The 19,610-nt window shown below is 40.0% G+C and overlaps 1 long non-coding RNA gene across 1 annotated transcript in view; it reads right to left on the bottom strand.

The window, feature by feature from the left end:
- Positions 1-19,610, bottom strand: part of LOC105516956 — an 87,219-nt gene that overhangs the window by 39,419 nt on the left and 28,190 nt on the right. Inside the window, exon 2 of the long non-coding RNA XR_001002581.1 lies at positions 2,898-3,094. This is a non-coding gene — a long non-coding RNA (uncharacterized LOC105516956). The remainder of the gene's footprint in view (positions 1-2,897; positions 3,095-19,610) is intronic.

Genomic DNA, 19,610 nt, shown 5'->3' with positions numbered 1-19,610 from the left:
GCCATTCTCCTGCCTCAGCCTCCCGAGTAGCTGGGACTACAGGCGCCCGCCACCTCGCCCGGCTAGTTTTTTGTATTTTTTAGTGGAGATAGGGTTTTAGAGTGTTAGCCAGGATGGTCTCGATCTCCTGACCTCGTGATCCGCCCGCCTCGGCCTCCCAAAGTGCTGGGATTACAGGCGGGAGCCACCGCGCCTGCTGGATTTCCACCCTTGTTCAGGAACTATGTCTACCACTCTAAGAGCCCTGGAGGGCCCACTGGCCACATTTTCTCTTACTCTGTTGTCAAGAAAGTAGGTGGATCCTCAGAGTAACTAGTTTTTGTGGATCCTCATGGAAACTGTAGGTTTTTTTTACTTTAGCTGGTTGGTTCCCTCACAAGAAATCCACCTTATTATAGTAAGAAAACTGGAATTGGAGATCAAAGACTGGCTCTAGTATCATATCCACTGATCATGTGTAATACTAACTTGGGAAAATCTTTTCACATTTTGAGCATCAGTTTATTTATGTGTAAGAGCAAGGAGTTGACAGTGATATCTAAATTTTTTTCCCACTCAATGTTATGAGGTTTTATAAAATTCAGTTTTTTAAAATACCTGATTACTGTCTCATTAATTTTAAAACCTTTTCACAACTAGGTCTATAAGGAGGTATTCCTCCTCACACTTGAGGGCATTAGCTGCAGGGGTCAGCCCGCAGACCCTGACCCAAACGATGGATGAATTAAACGTTCACTGACACACAGATACTCTGCTTTGCCAGTCCTGCTTGTCCGACCGTCTGCACACCAAGAGAGGTTTGTTACTGTGGCCCTGAGCAGCTCACACTCCAGGCATTGATTTGGTATACAATTAACAACAGAAGCTTTTAGTCAACACACTTGCGGATAATTAACATGGTTAAGAAAGTAGTTCTAGGAATGACTAAAGCTCAGGTACCGGGGTCTAAGGTAAATACCATTACAGGGCAATATCCCTAGTCGACCTCCCCGCAAGAGGGCCATCTGGCTCAAAGGTTAGTTAATGGATGTAGGGTAAACAGACTTAACTGGGGAAGCCTCTATTGTCCCTAGTATTTACCCTATGACCTAATGCTCTATGGTAAGTATCGGCTGCCTCAGTCTGTTCAATTATTACAAGTTAAGTAACATTTCGGCCTTCCAAGAGGTTTGTGACTCTTCCCTATAACTTTCCCTAATATTTCCCTTTAATACTTCTGCCACCATCTGAGTGAATCCCAACACTATAACATATAAGAAGAAAAAAAAAACAGACCCAGACCAAGAATAAAAACTATAAACCCATCATATGATGGAATACATGCATGAGGTCCAAACCACATAACCTGACAGTGACAGGTCACTGTCAACTCCTTGCTCTTACACATAAATAAACTGATGCTCAAAATCTGAAAAGATTTTCCCAAGTTAATATTACACATGATCAGTGGATATGATACTAGAGCCAGTCTTTGATCTCCAATTCCAGTTTTCTTACTATTAAGGTGGATTTCTTGTGAGGGAACCAACCAGATAAAGTAAAAAAAAAATGAGGTCCTCATGTTCTCTATCATTCCCCTGAAAGTATACTGTTATTACTTTACTGAGTTTCCTCAAGTTCTCTATCACTCCACTGAAAGTCTACTGTCATGGCCACAGAGGGCCTGTCTCTCTGGGCTCCCGCATTCTTTCCTCTCTACCTTACAGTTCCTAAGTATCTTTGGCCTTTTACCCTTACTATAAGATTTCACATTTTTCTTTTTCTGTCCATCTCAGAAGGTCTGTCCTTCAGTTTCACCTGGGCTTCCCCTTGGAAGGCCTACTGAATGGTCTCAGGTGATTGTGTCTGGGGGATAAGGGGAGTATGACAGCCACCTGCCCTTTCTTTTAGGGCTTATAGGAGCACATCTACCAAGCAAAGGAGTTCTTGCCAATGTGGAACATACCTTATAGCACAACCTCAGGGCATTATTATTTCTCTGGCTCTTTCCTCATCTTTTCAGAAACCTTATGTATTAGCTTACATTTGTATGACTCATGATGCAAAAGAACAGGTCATGTTAGAAGGGGAAAAGGGTGAGAAGAAATTCTGACCTATCTCAGTACACAATGTGAATAGGGTTAACTATATCATAAATTGTAAAAGTAAGGACAACAGACTTCGAAAGTTTTCTTTTTAAGTGCATGGCACGAGTAAAGGAGTGGGAGAACAAGTTTAGTTTCCGTAACTCTTTGGCCTGTAAGCCATACATTTCAGTACACGTGGTTATGTTATTTCTTCTCTTGATGGTAAATGAATGCTTCAAAAAAATATATCACTCAAGGGAGTTGAGAAAAGGAAATTAAGGCTGTTAGGAAAGGACAATAATATTTACTGGTAACACTGAAATCAGAATTATATATTAAAATGAAGTTTCTAAACTAATTTCCATATTTGACTAGAACAAAAACAGCTTCTCTGCAAGATAATACCACACATTTCCAGAGCTCGTCCAGGATTCACAACAGCTGCATGTTTTGTTGTTTAGAATCAGTATTTTGGTCACTGCATAATTCAATACTTTAAAAAATTGTTTCTATTAAGCAACATAATAAAACAAATGCTCATTTTTTTTACATATCCAAAGGCCTTGAAGAATTTTAAGCAAAAATAGAAGGAAGGAAAATTATAATAAACAATGGCAATATGTTCATTTCCCATATTTTGAGGTCCACCTGTTTAAGTGTTTCCAAAGCCATTAAACACATCTGTTATTTTTTCCTCTAGATAAACAAATTATGTGAAAAAGTAAATACACGGTTTCTAAAGCCAGTTCAGGTGGGATTTTCACACTGGGCACTTTACCTCCCTGTGTGCTTCATTTTCATCCTCTACAAAAATAGGTTTCTCTTATTTGCCTCTCTGAGTCCTGTGAAGTGTTCCTGGTCCGTGTAAGGCAAAGACAAGACCCACAGCCATCCCTCAGTTAATAATGGGCATGATCAACAGAGTGGGAGCAGCAGCAAGGGGTGGTTCCCCACGCAGACATTCATGCCTATGTCCTCTTTTCATATCTTTAATCTTGTGGAGCCTCAACAGGCTGCAGCTTCTCTCACTAGAATATTCAAAAGAGTATTTAAAATTAGGAGGCGGTCTCCAACGTGCGTTGTAGCTCTAATATTCTGGAAATCTGTGAGGCTGTATCCTATACATTGTTATTTTTGTTTTATTTCTATATAATTATTACCTGCCTTCTACCTGTAAAGATATTCCACAATCAGGAACACATCATTTTTTTAGGTATAAAGCAAGACTCCTGAATGGCATGCTTGCATCAGCATTTAATAAGCGTCACCTTGATACTAATTGCATTAAACTTCTGTGGGGAACGTTCTACTTGATATCACTGTATCATCTACATGGGACCCTGTTCTATTTTGCAGAACAGTTCTCATTATTTCACTGTGTCCCTCCCTTCAAGAAAGAAGACCTGGACCAGCGCAGTGGCTCATGCCTATAATCCTAGCATTTTGGGAGGCTGAGGTGGGCGGATTACTTGAGGCCAGGAGTTCAAAACCAGCCTGGCCAACATGAGGAAACCCCGCTCTACTAAAAATACAAAAAAAAATAAAAATAAAATAAGCCAGGATGGGTGGCAGACACCTGTAATCCCAGCTACTTAGGAGGCCGAGGCAGGAGAATCGCTTGAACCCAGGAGGCAGAAGTTGCAGTGAGCCGAGATGGCGCCACCGCACTCCAGCCTGGGCGCCACAGCGAGACTATGTCCTCCGCAAAAAAAGAAAAAAAAGAAGACCTACTCCAAACAGCATTAGTGAGAAATGGGTACTTTACTGAATATATCTTGAAGAAACATGAGTGACAGAAGGGTACAATACTAACACAGCAATTCACCTCCCTTCAAAAATAAAAATACCCATTAGGTATTATATTGGTCTGGACTCTGAGAAGCTGATATCAGCACAGAGTTAAACATGCAAGGATTTTATTAAGAAAACTACTGTGAAAGAAAATGGTGAAGGAGCCAGAGGAATCTGCGAGAAAACATCTCAGGCGCTTTCCAGTCTATGGAAGGTTCAGCAAAGCTACTGGAGGTCCCTGAGTCAACCTCAGCCATCAGAGGAGCTCATGGCTCCCAGAACAGGCATCCCTGCTTCCACCTGTCATTGACTGGAGAGCAGCCTGTGGGAATGTGGTTACAGCACAAATGCACGGTGGATTTCAGCTCAATGGCCAGGCTCTTGGTCACTAACTCCTCTGTAAGTAGAGATCTGCAGGGTGTAGTCTCGTGGCCAAATCTCTCTTCCCAAACTCTGCTCTGGTATCCACTGCAAATCCCACCCAGTGTCCCAGTGAACTGCCCATTGGTCTAGTCCTTCAAATATCACACACTCAAGAATTCTCCCTTCAGAGCTTTTCTTTTCTTTTAGACAAAGTCTCGCTCTGTCACCCAGGCTGGAGTGCGGTGGCGCCATCTCAGTTCATAGCAACATTTGCCTCCCAGGTTCAGGCAATTCTCCTGCCTCAACCTCCCGAGTAGCTGGGATTACAGGTGCGTGCCACCATGCCCGGCTAATTTTTGTATTTTTAGTAGAGATGGGGTTTCACCATGTTGGTCAGGCTGGTCTCAAACTCCTGACCTCACTATCCACCCACCTCGACCTCCCAAAGTGCTAGGATTACACGCATGAGCCACCGTGCCCAGCCCCCTTCAGAGCTTTTCTACACCTGTTCCTTTCTCTTGTCTCTTCTACAGGCTTATCCAAAGTTGCATCATCCCTCATTATTCTCAGGCATATTAAAGCCATGACTTTGCTTGCCCTCAGGAAATTAAACATCCATCAGTCACCAGGAGTCACAATCCACAGAAGACAGCGAGTAGGACGATGCCACAGAACGCATCATGTTTCCTGCCGTGTTAAAGCAGGCTGTGCTGTCATCAACCCGCGGTGTGCCACTGAGTACACAGCACCCCATCATCTGGCTTCTGTCTCCACCAATATACTGAAACTGCTTCATAAAGTCATCAGTGTGTTTTTAATTGCCAAGTTGATTGGACATTTCACAGCCATTATTCCTGACTTTTATAAGCATTTGACATGACTGATCATTCATTTCTTGAAATTGTATTTTTCCCAGACGGCCATGATAAATACTCTGAACATTGTTCTCGTGCTTTCATGGCTATCCCATTTCTCTTTTTTCTTATGTCCTTTGTTCCTCCCCATTCCTTAAATATGGGTGATCCCCAGACCTCTTGCTTTAGTCGTGTGGTCTAAGTACATACTTTCCCTAGGAACTGTGTTCTCTAGTATAGAAGAATAATTTTCCTTTACTTATGTATGTTTTATTTATCAAGTTTTAATATGACAACATGCACCATATTGAGTTCTGAGGATAATATGATGGGGGAAAATCTCTGGCTTGAAGGAATATGTTGTCCAATGGGAGAAACATAAAAGCAAACAAGCAATGACAAGGCAAGGAGCGACTGTGATGATGGGGATATACAGGGCTCAGGGCGCACACAGGAGGATATCTAACTTACAACCTGGGAAATCAGAGAGGATTCTCATAGGAAGGAAATCACCAATGTGTCATCATCGTAACAACAGGAGCAGCAGGGCATTCCAAACGAAGAGAGCACCACATTTGGGGAGCTGTAATTCAGCTACATAGTTCAGTAGATCAGCTATTGAATCAAGGACAATAGGAGAGGCTGGGTCACAAAGATGCTGAACAATCAAGCTACGGAGATGGAGGTCATTGTGTGCACTACTGCAGCCTTTGGTTCTCACGCTGACAGCTGTGAGGATTCTCAGACAGACTTCAAAGAAGAGCATGACTTAATGTTTCAGAAGGTTTTTGGAGCTTCCACAATGTCCTTCATCTCAGTAGCTTGATTGTTCAGCATCTTTGTGACCCAACCTCTCCTATTTTCCTTGATTCAACAGCTGATTTACTGAACTGTGGATATACAGTTAGCGATCAGCACCCATGGGCTCTGCATCCGTGAGTTCAACCACATGCAGACTGAAAAGGCAGTTAGGCCTGTCATCATTGCATCTCTACTGAAAAATGTACAGACTTGATGTTATTCCCCAAACAATACAGTAAAACAACTGTTCCCATAGCATTTGCATCGTGTTAGGTATTACAGGGAGTCTAGAGATGATTTCAGTACATGGAGTATGTGTGTCAGTGACACGCAAACACAACACCGTTTTGTATAAGGGACTTGAGCATCTGTGGATTTTGGTTAAAAAGCAAGGGGTTCCTGGAAGCAATCCCTAGCAGATACCCAGGGATGACTGAATTTGAGGTAAGAACAATATCTAAGAACTCTCCAGCTCAGTTTGATAAAATATCACTTAAGCCTACTATGTACCAAGCTCTTTAAAGTGTTGAGTGTTAAAGGCTTGCTTAAGAGTCATGTGTACAGTACAATCCCATTAAATCAAAGCCAAACATCAAAGAAAAACAAAAAAGAACTCTAATGTTCTTTTAAGTGTGTATGTAACCTATGTTTATACATGTAGTATTATTCTGGAGTAAACTACCGTAACTGGGCCGGACGCGGTGGTTCATGCCTGTAATCCCAGCACTGTGGGAGGCCAAGGTCGACGGATCACGAGGTCAAGAGATCAAGACCATCCTGGCCAACACGGTGAAACCTGGACTCTACTAAAAACACAAAACTTAGCTGTGTGTGGTGGTGCACACCTGTAGTCCCAACTACTCGGCAGGGTGAAGCAGGAGAATCGCTTGAACCCGGGAGGTGGAGGTTGCAGTGAGCTGAGATCGTGCCATTGCACTCCAGCCTGAGTGACACAGTGAGACTCAGTCTTAAAAACAAAACAAAACTATAACTCAGTTACCCAAACCAAAAATGTTTCACTCTTTATTTTCCTCTTCCTCATATCTAGTTATCCCATCTGTGCCAATTCTAAAGGAGCTCTTGTAAACGCTTATTTTTCCATCTGCATCGCCACCATCCCAATCTACAACACCACCATCTCTTGCCTAACCTCTGCCATTAGTTTCTTAACTTGCTCTCGGGTGTCTACTCTTCTTCCCCGATGATCTCTTCTCCACATGGTAGACAGAAGAATCTGTATGGGAGTGAGTCTGACTGTGTCATTCCACATCTGAAATTATCCAATGACTTCTCACGGGATTTAAAAAGGAAGCGAAACTCTTGTCCCACACCCTATAAGGCCTCATGTAATCTGACCCCGCAGGCTTCTTTACTCTCTTCTTAGGCTGTTCTGCTCCACCCACTTCCCCAACTATATTCACTCAGGGATTCGCAGTCTTCAGACTAGGCTGTGATTTTCTCACATATTTCTATCTACAAGATACATACTTTTCACTGCCTCCACCGTTACCACCCTGATCCATAACACCACCATTTCGTGACTGGCTACTCAATTTCTTATCTGGGCTTCCCCTGCTTCTATTTTTCCACACAGCAGCCAAAGTGACTCTTCCAAAATGTAAACCAATTTATGTTGCTCTCCTGCTAAAATCCTTCAATAGCTCCTCATCATATTTAAAATAAAATTCAGTACCCTGACCCTAATTAACCAAACCTCACATACCTCACTGGCTCCTCCTGGCCTCCGCTTCTTCCTGTGGCCCCCGTTCCACCACCCCACAGCCACCTGGACTCCCCACGGTTCTTCCACATAGCAAGGCACCTAAGAGCCCCACTGCTCCCCCGCCAGGAGTCCTCTGTCCCAAGACATCTTCAGGGCTCTCGCCTTCATGTCAGTTTTCTATTCAAATAGCATCTCCTTAAAAAGACCTTCCCTGGCCACCCCAAAATCCTTACACTTCCCCCAATCACTTCATCTTTTTTTTTTTTTAAAGACCTTTATCGAGGCTGGGCATGGTGGCTCTTGCCTGTAATCCCAGGACTTTGGGAGGCTGTGGCAGGCAGATTACTTGAGGACAGGAGATCAAGACCAGCTTGGCCAACATGGTAAAATCCCATCTCTACTAAAAATACAAAATCAGCCAAGCGTGGTAGTGCACATCTGTAGTCTCAGCTACTTGGGAGGCTAAAGCAGGAGAATCACTTGAACCCAGGAGGCAGAGGTTGCAGTGAGCTGAGATCGTGCCACTGCACTCCAGTCTGGGCAACAGAGCAAGACATTGTCTCAAAAAGACAAAAATAAAATAAAAAGACCTTTATTGAGATATAATTTACATATCATAAAATTCATCTAATTTTAATGTATGATTCAATGATTTTAGTAAACTTGCTAAGTCTACAACCATCACCAGAATCCAGTTTCAGAACCTTTCCATCTTTGCAGTAAGTTCCCTCAGGCCAGTCAGCAGTGAATCCCCATTCACTCTCTCAGCCCTGGGTAAATGAAACTGACCCAGGGGTCTCATAGATATTTTTTGATAAATATAGGAATTGACCCTTCTAATCCTAAAGCTTGAAACTTATATTTGTTTAATCTGAGTTCCTCCCTCAGAAAATGATCATCAGGTCTCTCAAAAAAAAGTATCAAACAACTGAAACTCACCAGATCATCGCATTTAGACAATGAGATGCCAGACCCCGCATTCACCCTGATGGCTTCCTTGTGTCTCCCTAGTTCCTGTTTCCTTACACACAGTTGCATTTTTTCCCTGCTATATAAACTCCTGGTTTTAGTGGGCCAGGGAGATGGATTTGAGACTGAGTTTCCACCTCCTCAGCTGCAGCACCTGATTAAAGGTTCTTCTTTGGCAATACTCATGGTCTTAATCACTGGCTTTCTGTGCAGCGAGTAGCAGGACCTTGACCAAACCCCTGGTGTTTTGGTAACATAAACACTCATCTGCCTTCTTTTTCCATAGATTTGCCTTTTCTAAACATCCCATATAAATAGAATGGTTAAAATATGTGGTCTTTAGAACCTGACTTCTTGGTATATTATACTTAAATAACATGTTCAACTAATTCTATTGAACATCCACTTTATGCCATATATATACAATAAAATATATATATAATATTACATCTATATAATCCCATGCTCTACTGAGGAGAACAGAGTGAGCAAATAATCATACAACAGTGTCAAATTTCATGGAAGTTTCGTGATGCTCTGGGAGCACGGCTGGGAGTGGGGAAGGCTTGCCTGTGGAGCTGTATTTGACAATGACTGAAGAATAGCAGTTAGCTAGGCAAAGGGCAAAGTGTTTCAGATACAGGGATCAGGACATGCCTAGTAACAGAACGGAGTGCATTTAACACGACTCTGGAGAAAATACTTGGCTGGAGTGGAGACAAGGCTTTCTCATCACTTCTATCCCTGTATGTTTGTTATTTCACTACTCTTTCCAAAGTTATCACTAGCTGACATTGCAGCATGTATATACTGTTTACATCCTTCATTACAACATAAGCTCCTTGAGGGTATAAACTCTGATTTGTTTTATCACTATTATTCCAATATTTAGAAGAGGGTTTGCCATCATAAGCATTCAATAAATACTTGTTGAATGAAATATTCGAATAAGGGATTGGGGAGCCCTAATAATTAACACATTACGAATGCAGACACTTGTTAATTAGAATAAATTAAATAGCTACTGAGAGCCATCTTATGCAACATCTTAATACATCTAAGCTATGTTCAGATGAGAGGAATTCAGTGAAATAATGAATTTGGGGGAAAAATACTAGCAGATTTACTTTTTAACTAACAATAGACTGGAAATATTTAAAGTATAATGAACTACTTAACATTGGTACATGTTAATAACTTATTTATCAATGATTTTTGTTAGTGATAGCTTTTGAATACTACAGTTATTTCACTCCTTTTTAACCTCATAGATTAATTTCATAAATGCAATCAGCTGAATGTAACTTAATAAAGATGTGGCTTCCAACATTTATATGTTGTCAGGAAGAAAAAAATGACTTTCTCAGTTATTTTTATAAAACAAGATGACTTTCTGTGGAGTAATTCTCATAAAAAACTAAGTACTGGGTGAATAAAATATGCTAGAAATACGTATCTATTTCAAACATATATTTAAATAGGCTTTTTAAAATAATAGGCCACATTTCAGGTCCATGGATTTCAATAGATTTTTTCTTTAGAAAAAAAATCAAATTTTTATGACTTCATTTAGTTTTAATAAAAATACTTTATTTAATAAAATCATATTGTATAAGGTCATTCACACTATATTGATGATTGCTCCAATTATGAAACCTAGCCAGATTTAGACAGGTTTCAAATAAATCAGTGCTTTTAAAAAAGTAAGCCTCAGTTGTACATTGTGTTATAAACTGAAGGTCTTATGTTATGGAAACAAAGATGTTACTTCTCAAAAACAATGTAATTATCGCTTCAAGGTGGCAAGTAAATCTAGAAATCAGATTCCACTGAGATGCTGTAAAAGTTCTGCTCATCACAAAATAAGTCAATAGATTCAAAATAGTCTGTAAACAACAGATCAATAAAAATGCCTAAAAATGCCATTTAATTTATTCCAAAGTATTTCCTGAGGACTTTCTTTTTGGGAAAAGCTGCTTGCTTTCGGATTCCAAACAAACGAAGCCCAGAAGCTGCCCGGAAAGCCCTGAAGGTGCTCCTGGAAGAATGTGCTCTCCGCAGCTGGGTAAACAACGATGTTGGTGCAGAATTGGAAATGCTCATTTTCAAAAGGGACTTGCAACCAACCATTGGATACCAGCACATTCCCTGATATTCCCACTAAATATCTAGTTAGTAAATTCTAGTAAGAAAAATATCTTCCTCCAAAGGACAAGTTAGACCTTTGTATAGTGTCAATAGTTAAAAGTTTTTCTGTATAACTGTAAATCATATCGTTTTACCCCTTAGGGTCATTCAGGAAGAAAAATAAACTCACCTTGGGGACGGACTAGTCATTGGAGGTAAAGGAGAGCATGGAATCTAGGGTGGCTCTTAGACTTACAGCTTGTATTTATATGAGACTGTGCATGGTAAATACGGTTTTTTTAAGTGGCATGTGTTATAGTTGTCAAATTTGTATAAACATACAGATTGATGCATTATAATTCTTCTGCCTTTAAACAAAGTGCTTAATACCACATTTAAATTGCAAATGTTGACTTCAATCGAATCTCCTGATGTTTAATAAAATATTAGGAACTCTATCAAATATAATTCTGATTATGATAATATAGTTTTTCAGAAGCCAAATTTTCTTCAGGTCCAAGAATCCTACAGCACGTGTATGAGGAATATTTCTATCTTAATAGATACCTTTGTATCCAGCAGTAGAAAAGCATCCACATGCCACTTTGCAGTAAGTATCAAATAAAAATATAAAGATGCAAACACTTCACACAATGCAATGTCCTTCCTTGATTTTTTGTGAAGAAAACTATACATGTGTTTGTGGACTAGCTGTGTATATAATCAGGTTCTAAAATTAACAGGAAACAAAATAACTGAGGTGCAAACAGGGAAAAGGGAAAACAGACAATGCAAGAAAAAGCTGAGGATGACAGCAGGGAAGGCTGTCCAAAGTGACACAAAAGTGATAGCATGCCTTGGTAAGAATGCTGAGAACCGTAGACTTTAAAAACAGAGAAAGCCTCTTCTGAAAGTATACAACTTGAGTATCTCTAAGAGTGTGCATGTGAATGTGTTTGTGTGTCATGCCAGTGAGAGTTCACACACAAAAATTGGAAATTAATTGTCCCTATAGTATATATTAGCCTGCTATTGCTGCCATCATAAATTAACACAACACCTATTTATTATCTCATAGGTGCCATGAGTGGGAAGTCTGAGTAAAGCATGGCTTGACTGGGTTCTCTACATAGGGGCACACAAGGTGCAAGTCAAACTGTCAGCTGGCCTGGACTCTTCTTTGGAGCCCCTGAGGGACAACCTGCTTCCAGGCTCATTGAGATTGTTGGCAGAATTCAGCTCCATGGTGCTAAAGGAGTGAGTGTCCTCACGATTTTGCCAGCCATTGGCTCAGCTTTGGAAGCTACCCACATTCTGTGGCTTTTGGCCCCCTGTATCTTAAATGCCAGTAACGACATCTCCAACCTTTTCACTTATAATCTCTGATTTTCTCTTCTACCCTCCTCTTCTGATGTTTAACGAGCTCATGAGATTAGATCCAGCTCACCTGGATAATCTAGGTTAATCTCCCTATCTTAAAGTCAACTGAGGAGTAACATTAATTACATCTGCAAAGCCTCTTTGCCATGTAACATAACAGGATGTAACACTAGGTGGCTGAGATCATGAGGACCAAAGTTCTGCCCACCACAAGGTAGCAATACAATATGTTAAAGATAAATCAGCATGTTCGTCAAAGGATGCAAAATGTCATCCAGACAGCAGGGACAGGTCTAAGAGATCTGTTGTACCCCATGGTGATATACTTGAAAATTGCTGAAAGAGTGGGCTTTAAGTGGTCTCACCACAAACAAAAAAATAAGTATGTGTTTAGCTAGATTTATCCATTTCACAATATACATGTATTTCAAAACATCATGTTAGGCCACGTGCAGTGGTTCACATCTGTAATCCCAGGGCTTTTGGGAGGCCAAGGCAGGAGGATTGCTGAGCCCAGGAGTTTGAGACCAAACTGGGAAATATAGGGAGATTTCTATAAAAGGGCTCTACAAACAAACAAACAAAATACATACATAAATAAATAAATTGTCCAGACACAGTGGTGCATGCCTGGATGGCCCCAGCTACTCGGAAGGTTAAGACAGGAGAATCGCTTGAGCCCAGCAGGCAGAGGCTGCTGTGAGCTGAGATCATGCCACTGTACTCCAGCCTCAGTGACAGAGCAAGACTCTGTCTCAAAATTAAAAAAAAAGAAAAGAAAAAAGAAAAAAACACACACTGTGTTGAATGCCATAAATAGACACAATTATTAGTTGTCAATTGCAGTAAATAAAGCACATATATATTAAAAAAAGACAAATCATCAGTGCAACAGAAGGGACTGAGAAGGGACACAAACATAGAGGCAAGGTAGGACAGTGAGTAAGAAAAGCAAAAAGCAAGACTGACCTCGACTCAAGTGCTGCCTGGGTCACTTATTATCCATGGGACTCTGAGCAAGTTACACAACTTCTGTGAGACAGTTTTCTCATGTATAAATGAAGCGTAATGAGAACTATCTCACAGGACTATTGAACACCAAGCAATAGAAGCTCAAGAAATAATAAATACTGCATCACTAGGTATGTCTCATGGTTGCCTGACTGCTCTTCACTGGGGACACAAAGCTGTCTTTTACAGTTTTGCTTATAATATCTAGAGAAAGGAAGCATGCTTTTATTTGACATGGATTATTTGGATAAATTATCTTAGATAGCTATTTGGTTTGAAATGTATAGAAGAATCATTTTCTTACTTGTGGTTTTACTGTTTCCTAGTCTCCTAAGATCATGGTGTGGTAAAAGATCAACTATAGATGGGCAGCATGAAGTAACAAATAAAAATTGACTTGGATAGATTTAGATTTCAGTCCTAGCATACAATTATTTTCCTAGTATGTTTGAATAACTGACTTATTTTCTGAGCCTCACATTTCATATCTTTAAGACAGAAATAAGCAAGCATCAGTGAGCGTAAAATCTGTTAATATATATAAAAGCAATTATAGTCTTCAAAGTGCTATAAAACACTGTTGTGATGATGTCGATAATGGTGGTGGCGGTGGTACACTTTATCCGTGTATCAATAGTTGGGACTAAATAATACAATTTTTTTTTTTTGCAGGGGGACGGAATTTCACTCTTGTTGCCCAGGCTGGAGTGCAATGGCTTGAGCTTGGCTCATGGCAACCTCCGCCTCCTGGGTCTGAGCAATTCTCCTGCCTCAGCCTCCCGAGTAGCTGGGATTACAGGCATGTGCCACCACTCATTTTGTAGTTTTAGTAGAGACGGGGTTTCTCCATGTTGGTCAGGCTGGTCTCTAACTCCTGACCTCAGGTGATCCACCCTCCTCGGCCTCCTAAAGTACTGGGATTACAGGCATGAGTCACTGCACCCGGCCCAGAATACAATATTTAAATTGAAAAATTCACTAGATTTAAGTGCATACTCAAAACTGTGAAAGGAAAGATCGACGTACTTGAAAATATTGCAACAGACACTATCCAAACTGAAGCAAAGTGAGAAAAAAAAGACTAAAAATAAAATACAAACTCAGTGAACGGTGGAAAAACAGCCAGCAATCTAACATACATGCAAGTAGAGTCTGAGAGAAAGCAAGAGTAGGATGGGGAGGAAGGAGGTAGGAAGATACGTAAAAGAAAATAGCTAAACATGTTACTGGTTTAATGAAAGCTGTACACTCACCAATCCAACAAATTCAGCTGACTGAAATCAGGAAAAGCCACAAAGAGAAGCGCCACAAGCTGCATCAAAATGAAACTACTGCAACCTAGTCGTGAAGAAAAAGCTTGAAAACAACTGGAGGAAAAACACGTACTACACACAGTGGAACAAAAATGAGAATGACTGGCCGGGCGCGGTGGCTCAAGCCTGTAATCCCAGCACTTTGGGAGGCCGAGACGGGCGGATCACGAGGTCAGGAGATCGAGACCATCCTGGCTAACACGGTGAAACCCCGTCTCTACTAAAAAATACAAAAAACTAGCCGGGCGAGGTGGCGGCGCCTGTAGTCCCAGCTACTCGGGAGGCTGAGGCAGGAGAATGGCGGGAACCCGGGAGGCGGAGCTTGCAGTGAGCTGAGATCCGGCCACTGCACTCCAGTCCGGGCGGCAGAGCGAGACTCCGTCTCAAAAAAAAAAAAAAAAAAAAAAATGAGAATGACTGAAATTTATCAGAAATGAAGCAAAAACAAAGGATTAGAATTTTACTTTAAAAATTTTAAAACTGTCAACCTAGAACTGTAAATTCAGCAAACAGCAACACTATCATTCAAAAATAAGGATAAAATAAACTTTTTAGAAAAATAAAGCTGGGATAATTTGTCAACAGCAGACTTAACACTACAATAAATGCAGAAATAAATTATTTATAATAAAATAAAATACTATCAAATAGATACTTGGATTTACAATATACAAAAAAGAACACAAGAATGCTACCTTGGGGGTAAATGTAATTTTTTTATCATTTAAAAAAATTATTTAAAATAAAATTAACAGTTAAAGCAAGATGAAAATGTAATGTGAAATTTATAACATATGCAGAAATAAAATGCATGGTAATTCTCAAGAAAAGATAAGAGAAAAATGGAAACATACTCGTATAAGTTTCTTAATTATTTTCAAAATGGGTAATATTATTTGAAGGTACACTGTGATAAATTAAAAATGGGCAGGAGACAGAAAGTACACTGTTTAATGGTCTTATATGCAAAGTGGTAAAATATTATTTGAAAGTATATTGTGATGAGTTAAAGATTGTAAACCCAAAAACAACATTTATAAAATAAAATAAAGAGCTGTAGCTAATAAGGCCATAGTGTACAAACATTAAATAACATTCAGTTAACATGAAAAAAGGTGGACACCCAAAAGAAATAAGAAAAATATGGAACAAATAGAAAATGAATAGCAAGATGGTAGATTTAAACCCTACTATGCCCATAATTACATTAAAGGTGAATATTCTAAATACTAAATTTGAAAACATAGATTTTTTTTTCATAGACACAACATTCCATCTAAAAGAAATTCACTTTAAAAGTAAGAGGAAGAACAAAAATGTACTACATAAGTTCTAATAATAAGAAACCTAATTAAATCAGGAAAAAGAGGGATGCCAGGGTACAGAAAGCCATTTTATAACCGTAAAAGTGTTAATGCATCAAGAGGACACAAGAATCCTAAATGCAAGCATCACATAACAGCTTCAAAATATACAAAACATTTGATAGAAATGAAAATAAAAATAGACAAATCCAAAATTATAGCAACAGAGGGCAGAGAGGCAGAAAAAAACAGTTAAGAAGAATTAATGTATTTCTTTTATGCTTTCCAACTTCCTTCTGGCATAAGTTTTCAAGATTTTGTAGTTCCATTGATGTACATAGTATCTCTTCCCAGAGCAGATCTTCAAGCCAAGAACAACTTAGGCAGAGGTGATTCTGGCTACAAAGAGCTTTCAGGAGATTGGTGGGCTAGATTTCTTAACTTTATCTCTGTTTGCCATACTAAATCTTAGGGTCCCTTTCCTTTATAATCAGTTGCTCAGCCATTGCCAAACTAAATCAATGGAATTATGCATTTAACAGGTACTGAAACTACACAATCAATGCAATTAGTTTTGATGTTTTCTCCTTTATGTAGCTGACTTTCAGATATACAAGATATCTTTTAAGATCACCACAGTGGCTTTCTAATTTTCCACCTGCATCTTGAGTGGAGATTTTAAATCCTAAAGCTTATCTTTTGGTTTTGCTTTCTGTACGTTTTCCAGCACAGCCAAAAGCAAGCCTTCTACCACATCATGCAGTAGAAAGTAAAGAGAAATTAGACGATGTCTTCTCTGCTCCATTGCTTCTTTGCCATTGTTTCTCTGTGGACAGCTGCATTCCTCTGCTAATTCAGGTACTCCTGGATAGACCCTCACAATTCTGGCCTTACGGAACTTCAGTAATTCTATTTCCACATGCTGTCACTGCAGCTCTGAGTAGCTCAACATCCCCTGTGTCTTTCCTCAACCCTGCTTCACTTCTGTAAGTAGTCCCTTTATTACGTTCTCTTTATTTTTGGCTACAAAAAAAAATATTTGAGTGAATCCAGTCTCCTGTTGTAGCCATGACTGACAATCAGTTGGCATCAGGAGTTGGTATTCTCCAGATGGAATTTGCATCTGAGTCACTCATATATTAAATAAGTATATAAATAACGTCCTTGTTGAGGAAGTCAGCACTGACAATTTGTGGCATGCAGTGACATCTTTACTAGTCAAATTATTGGCAGAAACATGGAATGGGATGCGGATAGAGGGCGAGTGTTTGATGATGACTGGGCTGTTGAATTTGATAACTGGCCAGGCCAACAAAGGTGATTTAACAGCAGAATCTAGATAGGATGCTTTTGGAAAGATCCTCCGTATGGTGTAGAGCAAAGTAGAGAATTACAAGATATAAAATGTGAAAGGGCCGGGCGCGGTGGCTCACACCTGTAATCCCAGCACTATGGGAGGCCGAAGCGGGCGGATCATGAGGTCAGGAGATTGAGACCATCATGGTAAAACCTCATCTCTACTAAAAATACAAAAATTAGCTGGGCATGGTGGTGTGTGCCTGTAGTCCCAGCTACTTGGGAGGCTGACACAAGAGAATCTCCTGAACCTGGGAGGCGGAGGTTGCAGTGAGCTGAGATTGGGCCACTGCACTCCAGCCTGGGCAACAGAGTGAGACTCTATCTCAAAAACAAAACAAAAAAAATGTGAAAGGCTTTAATATTTTTGCCATGTTGTTAATTGAAACAATTCAATAGACTTTTTCACAGCATCAGCAAAAACTAATATATGTATATAGTCAATGGCCCTTTGATATTTAGCTACACATTAGACAAAAAGGATAAGACTATAATTTATAAGAACTTGTGAAAACAATACATTTTTTCTCACAGTCAATGTGACCTTTTATCTTTATCACATTTTCCACATGAAAATAGTCTTTAATCCAAATTTTACTGGTGGAAAATCATATTTATATAATTTTGCATTGTCGTTTTGCCTCATGGATGTAAAAGGAATGAATAAAAAATCATTTTAGGTATCTTTTAATACCAAATAATTATGAACTATAATTTTTTCACCATCGAATTGGTACAGTAACTCCCAAGTTAGAAGTTAGAGCTATTGTTTCTAGGACTAGCCAAACTTGCTTATTTGTTAAGACATTTTCCTCAAACTTGATAAATTCAAATGGATGAAAAAATGTGTGGGTGAAGAGACCACCAAATAGGCTTTGTGTGAGCAACATGGCTGTTTATTTCATCTGGGTGCAGGCGGGCTGAGTTCAAAAAGAGAGTCAGGGAAGGGAGATAAGGGCGGGGCCGTTTTATAGGATTTGGGTAGGTAAAGGAAAATTGCAGTCAAAGCGGGGTTGTTCTCTGGCGGGCAGGAGTGGGGGTCACAAGGTGCTCAGTGGGGGAGCTTTTTGAGCCAGGAGGAGCCAGGAAAAGGAATTTCACAAGATAATATCATCGCTTAAGGCAAGGACCAGCCATTTTCACTTCTTTTCTGGTGGAATGTCATCCGTTAAGGCGAGGCAGGGTATTTGCACTTCTTTTGTGATTCTTCAGTTACTTCAGGCCATCTGGGCGTATATATGCAAGTCACAGGGGATACGATGGCTTGGCTTGGGCTCAGAGGCCTGACAGTGGGGGGGTTTCGCTTTCCACAAATATGACTGACTAGGTATCTTGCATCTCTCCTGATTTTTATTCATATAACAAATCAAAATACTAAGTTGGGACACACAAATGGGCTTGCATGACATGTGAAGCATGGATGAGCCTGCATGAAGGTGAAGGAAGTCCATGTGGGCAGGACCTAGGCAGGGGCACAGCATGAGGAGGAAAGCTAGCATTGAAGCCACCAGACTCCCTGGGACCACACCCAGTGTCCTGTGGCCTAGAGTCCAGACCTGAGACCATCTGCATAAAGCCAGACCCCTGAGAATGGAAAAACTATCTACCTAACTCCTGTCTCAATTTTCATAAAGATGGGGAAAAAGTAAAAACTTCACCCCTGCTAATGTGGTACCCACTGGGCTGCCATGGTTGGGAACCTCAGTCCATACTGTTTATGTGGACCTCAATACACAAGCCAAAACTGTAGTATAAAGACAACCTGCATCTACAGTGCCCAAAGGGACCAAGAAGAAACAAACGCAAATCCTACGAAGGAACATTCCGACCGACAGCTAGCTGAACTACAGAAATAACGAGCAAAGCAACAACACAGTGGAATGCCCTCGGTGTATTCAGAGAAAATAATGGGCAACAAAGAATAGTTTATACGGCTAAAGTATCTTTCAAGAATGAGGACCAAAAAAAGACAAATGAGCAGATTTTGAAAGCGTTTACTTCTAAATAACCCTCAATAAAAGTTTCTAAAGGTTGGGCTTCAAAAACAAAGAATAGGGTCCCATAAGGAAGGTCTAGAAATGTATCAAGGAAGGGAGATAAGGAACACAGAGCAGATCTGACTCTTGCTTTTGTTCAATATTAAACAATGTCTAATTTGTGGGTTATAAAAGCAAGGCAGAAATTTTAAAAATACAACAATTGCAAATGTGATTTGAAAGGAATGATAAGAAATAAATCATTCTAAGGTCCTTGAATCGGAGGGTGAAGAAAGTAAAAGACACTGACCAACTTTAGGACTTACGTTTTATACACACATTCAAATTTTAGGAGTGACTATTAAAATAGTATGACAAAGGACATAGCTTCCAAACAGTAATGGAGACATAAATTAAATACTCTCTTCAAAAGGAGCCATGAGGAAGGGGAGCGAGAGGACAAGAAATACAGAAAAAGCAAGACGCACAGAAGGTTCAGTAATCTCATAACCAAGACTCATACGTATAGTGCTCTGAATATACAGTGCTCTGAATTTTTCAGACAATGTTTGAAAC

This window comes from Colobus angolensis, unplaced genomic scaffold, assembly GCF_000951035.1.
Source record: "Colobus angolensis palliatus isolate OR3802 unplaced genomic scaffold, Cang.pa_1.0 Scaffold296, whole genome shotgun sequence".
Classification (NCBI taxonomy): domain Eukaryota; kingdom Metazoa; phylum Chordata; class Mammalia; order Primates; family Cercopithecidae; genus Colobus; species Colobus angolensis.
This window is presented reverse-complemented; position numbering and strand designations above follow the sequence as displayed.